Source organism: Equus quagga, chromosome 6 (genome assembly GCF_021613505.1).
Source record: "Equus quagga isolate Etosha38 chromosome 6, UCLA_HA_Equagga_1.0, whole genome shotgun sequence".
Classification (NCBI taxonomy): domain Eukaryota; kingdom Metazoa; phylum Chordata; class Mammalia; order Perissodactyla; family Equidae; genus Equus; species Equus quagga.
In genome coordinates, this window is record NC_060272.1 from 113,273,791 (window position 1) to 113,288,921 (window position 15,131).

Sequence of the window (15,131 nt, forward strand, 5' to 3'; positions counted from 1 at the left end):
CTGGAAGGACCTGTTTCTCTCCAGCAAAACACAGACGTCTGAGGATGGACCTGCATGACTGGTGGGAGAGAGACAAAAGGGAAGAAGGCAGACAAAAATGCATTGAAAGAATGTTTTCCCTACCATCTGCTCTGAGATTTCAGCAGAAAGTCCACCCACAGACATCTGACACTTCACTCAACCATCCCAATGTCAGTCTGAGCATCTTCAAAGCCCAGGTGCTAGGCTCACATCTCCCCCAAATCTGCCACTAGCTTTTTTTTTCATTTGGGTGCTCTTCCATGTGTGGTGGCAAGGAAAGTCAGGTGAGATAAGAGAAACCAAAAACTTGTGCTGTACCGCCACCTTCTGGAAAACAAAAAAAAAAAGGGTTCTAATTGCTAGTTTGTTGAACTGTTAGAATTAAAATAAGCAAAGCCTTCCATAAATAAGAAAGGTGTTCACTACTTGAAATGTGATAGCAGAGGCACATTTTATCATACACTAGGAACAATCATAGTAATATTGTACCACACACACAAAACAAGACAATTCTCCTAATTCTCCAGGAACAAAACTCATAGACATAGATTATTATGATCTACCTGATAAAGAATTCAAAATAGCTATTATGAAGAAATTCAATGAGCTACAAGGAAACTCAAAAAGCCAACTCAATGAACTCAGGAGTAAAATAAATAAACATAAGAAGTATTTACCAAAGAGATTGAAATTATAAAAAATAATTAAACAAAACTTCTGGAGCTGAAGAAATAATGAATGAGATCAAGAATGTATTAGAAAACATTGGTGAGAGGGCAGATCAAATGAAAGGGAGATTGAGCAAACTAGAAGATAGGAATTTAGAAATGATTCAGACAGAAGATGAGAGAAAGAAGATTTTTAAAAAGTGAAGAAACCTTACAAGGGCCATCGGACTCTATCAGGAATGGCAATAAATGAATAATGGGTATAACAGAAGGTGAAGAGAGAGAAGAGGGAAGATAGTTTATTTAAATAAATAATAGCTGAGAATTTCCTCAACCTGCAGAATGAACTGCACCTACAAGTCCCTGAAGATAGAAGAAAATTTTCTTATGTCAATGAAAAAAAACCTTCTCCAAGGGACATTATAATGAAAATGTCAAAAATAAATGACAAAGAAAGAATCTTAAAGGATGCCAGAGAAAAAGAAAGTAACCTACAAAGGAACTCCCATTGAACTATTAGTAGATTTCTCAGCAGGAACTCTGTAGGCCAAGAGAGAGTGGAATGACATTCAAAGTATTGAAAGATAAAAATTGCCAGTGAAGAATATCCAGCAAAGTTATCCTTCAGATATAAAGGAGAAATAAAGGCTTTCCCGGATATACAACAGCATCGGGAGTTCACCACCATGGACCTGCTTTGCAAAAAATGACAAAGGAATTTCTTCAAGCTGAAATGGAAGGACACTAATTAGGCACACAAAAAATTTAAAGAATACAAAACTGATAAAGGTGATAAATAGTCAGAATTAGAAAACTGTAACTCTATTATAGAACAGTGTATTAAACATTTAACTATAAATGTTAAAGGAAAAGTACATTAGAATTATCTGTAGCTACTACAATTTGTTAGTGAATTCACAGTATTAAAAGTAATTTGTGAAATCAAAAGTATAAACTCCTTCTGCTGCATTCCATAAGTTTTGATATGCTGTGTTTCCATTTTTGTTTGATTCAAGATATTTTTGATTTCCCTTTTTATTCCTTCTTTGATTTGTTGATTTTCAGAAGCATGTTGTTTAATTTCCATATATTTGTGAATTTTTCAGCAAAAGGAGTTCTAAGAGGAAAATTTAAAGCAATACAGAGTAAAAAATTCTCAAAAAAACAGCATAACTTTACATCTAAAGGAACTAGAAGAATAAGAAGAAACTAAGCTCAACATTAGTGGGAGAAAGGAAAAAAGAAAGATCAGAGCAGAAATAATTGAAATAAAGGACAGAAACCAAAAGATCATCAAAATTAAGACTTGCTTTTTTAAAAAGATAAATAAAATTGATAATCTTTAGCTAGACTAAGAAAAAAAGAAAAATTAAAAAGTGAGAAATGAAAGAGGAAACATTAAAACTGATGCCATAGAAATATAAAGGTTCATAGGAAACTATTATGAACAGTTATACACCAACAATTTTTTAACCTAAAAGAAATGAAAACATTCCTAGAACCATACAACCTACCAAGACTGAATCTTGAAGAAATATAAAATATACACAGACCTGTAATGAGTAAGGAGATTGAATCAGTATTCAAAAACCTCCCAACACAGAAAAGCAGAGGACCACATGGTTTCCCCGGTGATTCTACTAAATATTTAAGGAAGAATTAATGCCAATCATTCTCAAACTCTTCCAAAAATATTGAAGAGATAGGAATACTCCCAAACTCATTTTACTGGAACAGAATTACCCTGATTCCATAGTCACATAAGGACACTGTGAGAAAAGTATATTGCATACCAATTTCCCTGATTAATATAGACGCAAAAATCAATAAAATATCAGGAAACCAAATTCAACAGCACATTAAAAGGATCAGACACCATGATCAGGTGGATTTACTCCTAGAATGCAAGGTTGGTTCAACATATGCAAATAAATAAATGTGATACACCACATTAATAGAATGAAAGGTAAAAATCATACAAGCATCACAATATATATAGAAAAACCACTTGACAAAATACATCTTTTCAAGGTAAAAAGGTCAACAGATTGGGTATAGAATCAACATACCTGAGCAATATAAGGGCCGTATATGACAAGCCCACAGCTAACATCATACTTAACAATGAAAGATTGAAAACTTTCCCTTTAAGATCAGGAACAACACAAGTGTACCCACTCTTACCACTCCTATTCAGTATAGGACTGGACGTCCTACCCTGGACAATCAGGTATCAAAGACAGATATCAAAGGAAAAGGTATCAAAGACATCCAAAGCAGAAAGGAAGAAATAAAACTGTCTTTGTTTTCATATGACATGATCTTATTTATAGAAAATCCTAAAGATTCTACCAAAAAACTAGTAGAACTAATGAACAAATTCAGTAAAGTAGCTGGATACAAAATCAATATATAAAAATCAGCTGCATTTCTATACACCAACAGGGAAACATCAGAAAAAGAAATAAAGAAAACAATACAATTCACAATAGCATCAAAACAATAAAAATCCTTAGGATTAAATTTCACCAAGGAAGTGAAAGACTCATATACTAAGAAGACTTTGATTACAAAGAAGTTGAAGAAGACTCAAATGAATGGAAAGATGGCCCATGCTCATGTATTGGAAGAATTAATATTGTTTAACTGTCCATATCACACAAAGCCGTCTATAGATCCAGTGCAATCCCTTCAAAATTCCAATCGTACTTTTCATTAAAAAAAAAAAATCCTAAAATTTCTATGGAACCAAAAATGACCCCAAATAACCAAAGCAATCCTGAGAAAGAACACAGTGGAAGGCATCACATTCCTTCATTTCAAATATGATATGAAGCTATCATAATCAAAAAACAGTATGGTACTGGCATAAAAATAGGCTTATAAACCAATGAAACAGAATTGAGAGCCCAGAAATAAACCCCTACATATACAATTGACTGACATTTTACAAAGGAGCCAAGAATACTCAATGGAAATGATAATCTCCTAAATAAATGGTGTTTGGAAAACTAGATAAACACATTTAGAAAAATAAAATTGCACCCCTATCTTACACCACTCACAAAATCTAATTCAAATTGGATTAAAGACTTAAATCCAAGCTCTGAAAACATAAAACTCCTAGAAGAAAACATAGCAAAAATGATCTGTGAGATTGGTCTTGGCAACGGTTTTTGGATATGATACCAAAAGCACAAGCAACAAAAGCAAAAATTAAGTGGGATCTCATCAAACTAAAAAGTTTCAGCAGAATAAAAGAAAAAAATCAACAAAATGAAAAGTCAATCCACGCAATGGTTGAAAATATTTGCAAATCATATATTGAATATAGGGTTAATATCCAAAATATATAAAGAACTCATACAACTCAATAGCAAAAAAAGAAGAATTTAAAAATGCCCAGAAGAACTGAATAGATAACTTTTTGATATACAAATGGCCAAAAGGTATGTGAAAACATGCTCAACATCTCTAATCATCAGGGACAGGCAAATCAAAACCACAGCAAGATATCATCTCACACCGGTTAGAATGGCTACCATTGAAAAGACAAGAGATAACAAGTGTTGGTGAGGATGTGAAGAAAAGAAGCACTGCTGATGGGAACGAAAATTGGTACAGCCACTATGGAAAACAGTACAGAAGTTCTTTAAAAAATTAGAACTACCATATGATCCAGCAAGCCCACTGCTGGGTGTATATCTAAAAGAAATAAAAATAGGATCTCAAAGAGTTATTGGAACTCCCATGTTTGTTGTAGTATCATTCACAATAGTCAAGGTGTGAAAACAATCTACGTGTCTGTTAATGGATGAATGGATAAAAAAGATGTGGAATATTATTCAGCCAGAAGAATGAAGGAAATCCTGCCGTTTGCAACAACATCAAAGGACTTTGAGGACATTATGTTAAGTGAGATAAGTCAAACTGAGAAAGACAAATACATTATCACTTATAGGTGGAATCTAAAAAAAGAAAGAACTCATAGAAACAGAGGTTATAGTGGTGGTTGCCAGGGGCTAGGAGTAAGGGAAATGGGAGATGTAATTGAAAGGGTACAAACTTCCAGTTATAAGACAAATAAGTTCTGGAGATCTAATGTACAGCATGGTGATTTTAATTAATAATACTGTATTATATACTTGAAAGTTACAAACAAGTAGATCTTACATATTCCTCACCACAAAACAGAAATGGTAATTATTTGAGGTGAGGGAGGAGTTAACCAACTCTAGTCTGGTAATGATTTTGTAATACATGTGTATCAAATCAATTCATTTTACACCTTAAACTTACACGATGTTATATGTCAATTATATCTCAATAAATCTGGGGAAAAATTTTAAAAACGAGTAAATCACAGATCATGTGTAATCCTCATATGTCATCTGTTCTCCTCTGAAACTGTTTGAATACTCTTTTCTTTTGCCCCACTGGTACCTTATGCAAACCTCTATGACATCACTTATAACACTTAACTAAACCTAAATCCCCCTCACCCATTGTATGTTTTATTATTTAGGTCATTTTCCTATACTTAACTCTTAACCCAATAACTAGAACACGGTATATGTTCAATATAGTATATGTTAGTAACGCATGCAGGAAGGAGAAGGATTACAATGAACATATGGAAAGGACAAAATAAGGGAAGTAAATAGTGCCAAAATACATGAATTGAGTAAGTAATGAGGCTGGAAGGGAAAGCGAATTGAGATCTAGAAGCTAATTTTATAATTGCAGCTTAGGTTGGCTCTTGCACATCTATTGGAAACTTTCATCTGCATGATAAAGGCAAAATTGTCTTGCCATTATTCAGTTCCTGAAATCTACTGTAAATATATTAATTAATGTGTGGAAACTTGGAAATGTGGAATATTAAAGTATTCTAAAGATTAGCACCAAGTAATCCTCTCATAGATTTATGAACATAATCAGCCAACCTAGAACAAAAGAGACTAATTTATAAAGATCAATCTTTATAAATATTGATCAGTCTACAGAAAAACCATCACGCGCAAGAGATATCTGAATGTTTAGGGCATATTTCTTACTCTTACTAGGTCATATTATGTTGGATTCTTATTTTTCCTTTTCTTACTATTACCCAGTGAACAACTGGCCACCTAAGTTGACTGACTTACTCCTTGAGTATAGAGTGTTCACAGGAAGTAGCTTTTGTTCAAATACAATTGAATCCAAAGGTCATTAAAATGCATCTCCTCTGGGTTGGACTTCAGGGAAACCTAAATGACACCAGGACACAAGCAGCTGTTGTATGAAGAGAGATGAAATACTTAATAGTGTTAGAAGTGCACTTTTGAGTGTGTAAGCATAATTGAGTTTTCAGGAAAACTAATATAGCAGGCAGATAGGTACATGAAGGGCTTGCAGTAAGAGATGAGATAGCTATGACTGAAATGTGGCTATGATTTGATCATGATGGAGGGTAAAAACCCTTGAAGGCAGTATATATTACTACTGTAGCTAGAGGTCAGAGAATGAAGTTCTCAAAAGCACCATATCAAGAAGATCTTATTTTTTATGTTAATGATGTGATTTTTTTGTTTATTTTGTTTTAATCACAATAAGCCCACTTGACTTGGCATAGTATGTTGAGAAAAATATACTTCAATACTTCACTGAGTTCTAGTTGGTATGTGCATATAAAAATTCCATTAAGTAGGAATTCTCTGTATTCCAATATGGCTAAGGTTTGAAGCTAGAGAGCTAAGGTTTGAAATAGTATTTTAGCATTGGGTTTTAGTGCCTCTTTATCCACATACATCATACTTTGTGTGACTTTGGGAAGTAACTGAAATTCTTTAAGCCTCAGTGTGCATTTGCAAAAACTGGGTAATACTTCTCACATTGCATGGCTTCTAGCAGATTAAATGATGTCTAGTACAGAGACTGACATATATGAATATTTAAGTTGTAGCTACAGCAGTCACTCTAATTTGGCTGTCTATAAAACATGTCCCAACCAACTTTTCCCTTACCTAACTTTAAAAGAGAACCCAAGAAATGTAAATGCTCTTATTTACAGCATTACTACAGCTAGAAGTAAATATTTGATATTGTTCTGGACATTAATATATAGAAAATTTGGTGGGGTGGGCAAAGGCAGTGGGTTCTAGAAAATCCTAATGAGAGGGATAAGAAGTGGTTGCTGCCACTCCTCCCCTCGCCTGACACACACGTATCTTCCATCTTCCCATGTTAAGTGATGTCTTAATTTTCAGAGTTGTGGCAGAATTCTGCTGATAAAAATAGAAGGGCTAACAGAATCACAGAGATACCAATACATTCAGCCCCACCCACTGGGTTCCAGGTTGCAGTGCTGAATCTTCATCACTAGTGTTGGCACTACCCCAAGCTCTGCTCTTGGGTCCCAAGTCATCCTTTCACCACCTTCATCAGGGCTGTGTTGCTACTACCCTAACCTCACATACCAGGTTCTAGGTGCAGCTCTATGTAGCCATTGTCAAGGTGCTGCTGCTGCCCTGGGTCCCACCCATCATCCCAGGTCAAGACTCTGAACTGTCATTGCTGAGACATGCTCTTGCTATCCTAAGCCCCAGCTCCTAGATTCTAGGTTACAGCGCTGACCCATTATTTCCTGGGTACTGACACTACCCCAAGCCCCACCTCCATGGCTGGTGGAGGCTCTGACCCATCATTGCTGGGACCAAGTTACCAGTGCCCTAAGCCCCACTCCCAGGTCCCAGGTTGTGTCTCTGACTTGTCAATGCTGAGACTGTGCTGCTGCTGCCCTGAACTCCATACCCCACGTCCCAGGTTGCAGCTCTAAATTGTCATTGCCAGGGTCATGCTGCCACAGCTCTGTGCCCAGATCCCTGGGTCCTGACTTGTAGTTTTAACAGACTATACTGGAGTTCTTCTGCTACTATCCTGTGACTGCCCCCTGGGGCTAGAGTTGAAACTTTGACACTCCAACACCAAGCTGTGCTACTACTGCACCCTGCCCCCTGGGTCCAAGCCACCACCGTACCTTATCATCCCATGGCCTGTGCCATTGCTCCATTCCCCCTCACCAGCTATAGCATGGTGGTAAGCCCCTGAGAACCAGGTACCAGTTCCATGGCATATCTGCACACACCCATACCCTAGACACCAGTGTCACAGCTGCTGCAAGTGCACCTGTGCCCCAAGACCCAGCAGCTGTGGTAGTTCCACATGCACCTGATGTAAGACCCTGGGTCTAATACTGCTCTGAGGGCTCTGAGTGTCAACAGACCAAATCAGGGACCAAGAAGGATCTCATCTAGAAGTTCCACAGGCAAAAATAAAAAAGAAAAAAAAAGAGAACAGGAGAACTTCAGCAGCTTCAGCCTCCAAAGATCTGAAAATCCCTACATGCCACTGCCATCTGCAGATCCTCTGCAGCCTTTGCCACGGAAGACCCACAGTATGGCCAACATCAATCCTAGCTGACAGAGTAGCACAGAGACTACATCACTGTTCCTTCCCAAGAACTAATGATGTTGCATCCCACCTAGCCATCACCCTTACAGTCTCCTCCAGGTGACTGTCTTTTCCTACTAAAGTCAGTCCAAAAAGACTGGCAAAGGTGACTGCACATGCAAATGCACAAATGTCAATGCAAACCCAACAGAAACATGAAAAAGCAAAGAAACATGACACCACCAAAGGAACACAATAATACTTCAGTAACTGACCCCAAAGATACAAAGATCTGTGAGTTATCCAAAAAAGAACTCAATAAATAATGATTTTTAAGGAAGCTCAGCATGATTCAAAAGAACACAGATAGACAAATCAATGAACTCAGAAAAAATACATGAACAAAATGAGAATTTCAACAAAGAAACAGATTTTACAAGAAAAAAACAAGCAGAAATTACAGATAGATATAAAGTAGACAATAAATGAAAGGAAAAATACAATAGACAGCTTTAAGAGTAGGCTCAATCAGGCAGAAGAAAGAATCTGTGAGCTCAAAGACAGATCACTTGATATTATCCAGTCAGAGGAGAATAAAGAAATTAGAATGAAAAAGAATGAAGAAAGGCTACATGAATTGTGAGATATGATCTAAAGAATCAATATCCCCACTATGGGAGTCCCAGAAGGAGCAGAGAGGGAGAAAGGGGCAGAAATCTTATTTAAAGAATTAATGCCTGACACAACTAGAAGGACCCACAACTAGAAAATGTACAACTATGTGCTGGGGTGATTTGGGGGAGAAAAAGCCAGAAAGAAAAAGAAGATTGGCAACAGTTGTTAGCTCAGGGGCCAATATTAAAAAAAAAAAAAAAAAAGAATTAATGCCTGATAACTTCCCAAATCTGTGGAAAGATATGGCCATTTAGGTACAGGAAGCTCAAAGATCCCCAAAAAGTTTCAACCAAAGAGATCTTCACCAAGACACCTTATAAATCAAGCTCTCAAAAATCAAAGATAAAGAGAGAACCTTGAAAGCAGTAAGAGAAAACAGAATAATAACATTCAAAAGAGTATCATCAAGGCCATCAGCAGACTTATGAGCAGAAACATTGCAGGCCAGGAAAGATCAGGATACTATATTCAAACTGCTCAAAGAAAAGAATTGTCAACCAAGAATACTTTACCCAGCAAAGCTATCAATCAGAAATGAAAGAGACATAAACACTTTCCCAGACAAACAAAAGCTGAGGGAATTTATAATCACTAGACCTGCCCTAAAAGAATGCTAAAGGAAGTTCTTCAAGCTGAAAGAAAAATATGCTAATTACTAATATGAAAACATATGAAAGTATAAAATTCACTGGTATATAGCTTACAAAAGACTCACTTAAGTGTTAAATACACTCATAGTCTGAAAGTAAAAGGATGAAAAAAAGATATTTCAAATGAATGGAAACAAAAGAGAGCATGTAGCTATACTTATATCAGACAAAATGGACTTTAAGTCAAAAACCGTAACAGGAGACAAAGAAGGTCATTATATAATGATAAAGGGGTCAATTTATGAGGATATAACAATTATAAACATATACACACCCAATATTGGAACACCTAAGTGTATTGAACAATTATTAACAGATCTGAAGGTAGAAATAGACAGCAATGCAATAACAGTAGAAGACTTCAATACTCCACTTTCAACAATGGATAGATCATCCAGACAGAAAAATTAACAAGAAAATAATGGATTTGAATGACACTTTAGACCAAATGGACCTAACAGACACATATAGAACATTCCATCCCACAGCAGCAAAATACACATTCTTCTTAAGAGCGAGCACACAGAACATTCTCCAGGATAGATCACATGAAAGCTCACAAAAAATGTCTTAGCAATTTTAAGAACATTAGCTGGAAAATTAAAAAATATATGGAGATTAAAAATTGTGATCCAGAACAACCAAGGGGTCAAAGAAGAAATCAAAATTAAGAAATATATTGAAGCAAAAAAGGAAAAGTACAACATATTGAAACCCATGAAAAGCTGCAAAAGCAGTTCTGAGAGTTAAGTTTATAGTAATAAACGCCTTCATTAAGAAACAAGAGATCAAATAAACTTACTCTGAAGATGAATGAACTAGAAAAAGAAGAATAAATAAAAACTAAAGTTAGCAGAAGGAAGGAAATAATAAAGAAAAGAGCAAAAATAAATGAAATAGAGACCAGAAAAATATTAGAAAAAGGTCAATTAAACTAAGATCTGGTTCTTTGAAAAGATAAACAAAATTCACAAAGCTTTGGCCAGATTAAGAAAAGGAGGGGATCCAAATAAAATCAGAAGTGAAAGAGGAGACATTACAACTGATACCACCAAAATACAAAGGACCGTGAGAAAGCATTGGAATAATTACATACTAACAAACTAGATAACCTAGAAGAAATGGATAAATATTAGAAACACCTGACCTAACAAAACTGAACATGAAGAAATAAAAAATCTAAACAAACCAATAATGAGTAAGAAGATTGGATCAACAATCAAAAACCTCCCAACACAGAAAACCGCAGGACCAGGCAGCTTCACTGGTGAATTCTACCAAATATTAAAAAAGAATTAACACCAATCCTCAAGCTGTTCCAAAAAACTGAAGAGGAGGGAACACACCCAGACTCAATTTATGAGGCCAGCATTACCCTGATACCAAAGTCAGACAAAGACACTGAAAGAAAATAACATTATAGACCAATATCTCTGATAAATATGGATGCAAAAATTCTCAAAAAACTATTAGCAAAGTGAATTCATTAAATATTGCACATTAAATATTAAACATTTAATATTAAATTTAAAAACTGTTAATATTAACAATTATTTAATAATTGTTAATATTAACAGTTATTTTTTACAATTTGTAATAATTAATAATAATTATTTAACAATAATTAATAGTAAAATTATTTAATATTAAAACATTTAATATTAAATACTAAAACATTAATATTAAATATTAAAACTGCACATTAAATATTAAAAATTCACCACGATCAAATGAGATTTTTCCCCAGGATACAAGGATGTTTCAACATATGCAAATCAATAAATATGATACATCACATTAACAGATGAAAGATAAAAATAATATGATCATCTCTATAAATGCATAAAAGCATTTGACAAAATACAACATCATTTAATGATAAAAACGCTCAACAAATTGGGTATAAAAGAAATGTTCCTCAGGATAGTAAAGACCATATACAATAGGCCCACAGCTAACATTATACACAGTGGTAAAATGTTGAATATTTTACTCTATGCTCACTCTCACCATTTCTATTCAACATAGTACTGGAAGTCCTAGCCAGAACAATTAGGCAAGAAAAAGAGATAAATGGCATCCATATCAAAAACGCAAAAGTAAGATTATCTCTGATCACAGATGACATGATCTTATAGATAGAAAACCCTAAAGACTGCACTAAAATACTTACAACTAATAAATGAATTCAATAAAGTTGCAGCATACAAAATCAATATACAAAAATCAGTTATGTTTCTGTACACTAACAAGAAATTATCTGAAAAAATTAAGAAAGCAATCCCATTTACAGTATCATCAAAAACAATAAAATACTTTAGAAAGAAATTTTACCAAGGAGATGAAAGACTTGTACGCTGAAAACTATAAGTCATTGGTGAAAGAGATTTAAGAAGACCCAAATATATGGAAAGATATCCCCTGTTCCTGAGTTGAAAGAATTTATATTGTGAAAATGCCCACATTTCTCAAAGTGATCTACAGATTTAATGCATTTATGATAAAATTTTCATTGATATTTTTCAAAGAAATAGAAAAAATAATCCTAAAATTTGTTTGGAATCACAAAAGACCCCTAATAGCTAAAGCAATTCAAAGAAAGAAGAAAAAAGCTGATTCCAACCTATATTACAAAGCTGTAGTAATCATAACAGTATGATATTTGCATAAAACAGGCACATACATCAATGGAACAGAATAGAGAGCCCAGAAATAAAACCATGCATATATGGTCAATTAATTTACAACAAAGGAGCCAAAAATATACATTGGGGGAAGGACAGTCTCTTCAATAAATGGTCTTGGGAAAACTGGATAGCCACATGCAAAAGAATAAAACTGGACCACCATCTTATACCATACACAAAAATTAAGTCAAAATGGATTAAAGACTTGGATCTAAGACCTGAAACCATAAAACTCTTAGAAAAAACAGAGACAAGCTCCTTGGCATTCATCTTGGCAATGACATTTTGGATCTGACACCAAAAGCAGAGGCAACAAAAGGAAAAATAACCAGTGAGATTACATCAAACCAAAAAGCTTCTGCATTGCAGAGGAAACCATCAACAAAATGAAAAGGCAACGTAACAAATAGGAGAAAATATTTGCAAATCATATAACCGATAAGATTAATATCCAAAATATATAATAAACTCATGCAACTCAATAGCAAAAAACCAAACAATCCAATTAGAAAATGAGCAGAAGATCTGAATAGACATTTTTCCAAAGAAGACATACAGATGGCCAATAGGTACATGAAAAGATTCTCATCGTTACTGGTCATCAGAGAAATACAAATCAAAACTGCAATGAGATATCATCTCATACATGTAGAATAATTATTATCAAAAAGACAAGAAATAGTAAGTATTGGCAAAGGTGAGAAAGGGAACCCATCTGCACTGTTGGTAGGAATGTAACTTGGTGCAGCCACTATGGAAAACAGCATGGATGTTCCTCCAAAAATTAAAAATAGAATTACCATATGATTCAGAATCTCACTCTGTGTATATATCTGAAGGAATTAAAATCTGTATCTCGAAGGGTTATCTGCACATACACGTTCATTGCAGCATTGTAGACTATAGCCAAGGTATAGAAACTACCTAAGTGTTTGTCAACAGATGAATAGATAAAGAAGATGTGGTATATATATATAAAGAGAGAAATAATGGAATATTGTTCAAACAAGAGAAAAAAAAGAAATCCAACCTTTTGTGACAAAATGAATGGACCTTGGAGGCATTATGCTAAGTGAGATATGTCAGAAAGAGAAAAACAAATACTATATCATATCAGTTATAGATGGGCTCTAAAAAAAAACCCTAAACTTGTAAAAGCAGAGAGTAGAATGGTGCTTAAGAGAGGTTGGGGGTTAGGGGAATTAGGGAGATGTTGTTTAAGGGTACAAACCTATAACTAGTAGATAAATAGGTACTGGAGAGCTAATGCACAACATAGTGATTATAGACAACAACACTGTATTATAAACTTCAAAGTTGCTAAAAATTAAATCTTAGCTGTTCTTAACACAAAAAATTATAAATATGTGTAAGTCTGGTTTTCTGTTATACACAGCTAAATCCAAGCCAAATTGATAAAATGATAAATTTTAATATTACTTTCCTAGGGAATTAAAACGTCTTTCTGTAGTGATAACATCTTCACCTTCCCAGTTTAAGACATGAATTATGTGCTCAACACTTAGCAGAACACTGTGACAGATAAATGGCAGTACTGACACATTTACTAAAAATATAAATAATGCTATAGAATTGCACATGTTCATATCAAATATCAATAGGTATAAAATAAAGATGTTACTCATAGCATATATTTCCTTTTTTTTTTTTCTATTTTATCTCTCTAAAGCCCCCTGTACACAGTTGTATATCTTAGTTGCAGGTCCTTCTAGTTGTGGGATGTGGGACGCCGCCTCAACATGGCCTGACGAGCAATGCCATTTCCACGACCAGGATCTGAACCCTGGGCCACCACAGCGGAGTGTGCTAACTTAACCACTCGGCCACAAAGCATGTATTTCTTAATTTTTCCCGATTATGTAGAAATGGAAAAAACAGAATATTTAAAATTTTATATACTACTCAAATTATTAATTAAAATGATAACTTTTTTATTTACATTGATTATAACTGTATTTATAGTATTTGCGTACTAATAATATCATTTTATCTGTGACCATATCAAAGATCTAGAACATAGGAGTCTCTATTATTAGTTAGAATTTGCTGGGTGTTCCTGCAAAATCAAATAATTCAGTGGCTTAACAAAATAAAAATTTTTTCTTCCATGCAAAATCTACCATTGGTCTAGATAATTCTCTAAGTCAATTATTATCATGCAGGTACTCAGTGATTCAGAATGCTTCAAGGCTTGACTCCACCATTTTAAATCAAGAATTTCTTCACAATTTTCATGCTAACACATGAGAGAGGTCAAGAGTCTCACAGTGAATATGAAGTACTTTGGAGAAGTAATACACATCACCTCTGCTTGCCGTATTGTCAAGAATTGGTCAGAGGCTCATGTAAAACCATAAGTGTAAGTGTAAGTGGTGAAGGTGCCAAGGTCCCTGGGTCACCTCTCCTCCTCCCTGCACCATAGTGGCAGTGCTCATGACCCAGGTGACCCCAAACACCACAGAGGCACCCACCATCCTAGTGACCCCAGTAGCAGTACCAGTAACTGCAGTGACACCAGCAGCAGCATAGCACTGGCAAATCTGGAGGCATAAGCAGCAACAATTAGGGCACCAGCAACACTTCTGGTAGAGGCAGTGGAGGTTGGAAAGTGCTGATTCTCAAATATAGCCAGAGGCAGCTCAGGTAAGAGAAAAGTCCTTGCTACTTCAAATGTGCCAGCAGAGGAACAACTCATCAAGCACCATGAAAGACCATAGTAACATGGTATCACAAAAATAAATGACAATTCTCCATAAACCAAACTTAAAGTCACGGAAGATTGTGACCTGACAGAGTTCAAAATAGCCGTTATGAAGAAACTCACTTACCTACAAGAAAACTCAAAAAGGCAGTTCAATGAGCTCAGGAATAAGATTAATGAACAGAAGTAACACTCTACCAAAGAGATTGAAACTCTCAAAAAGAACCAAACAGAAATTTGGCAGCTGAAAAACTCAATAAATAAGATGAAGAATGCA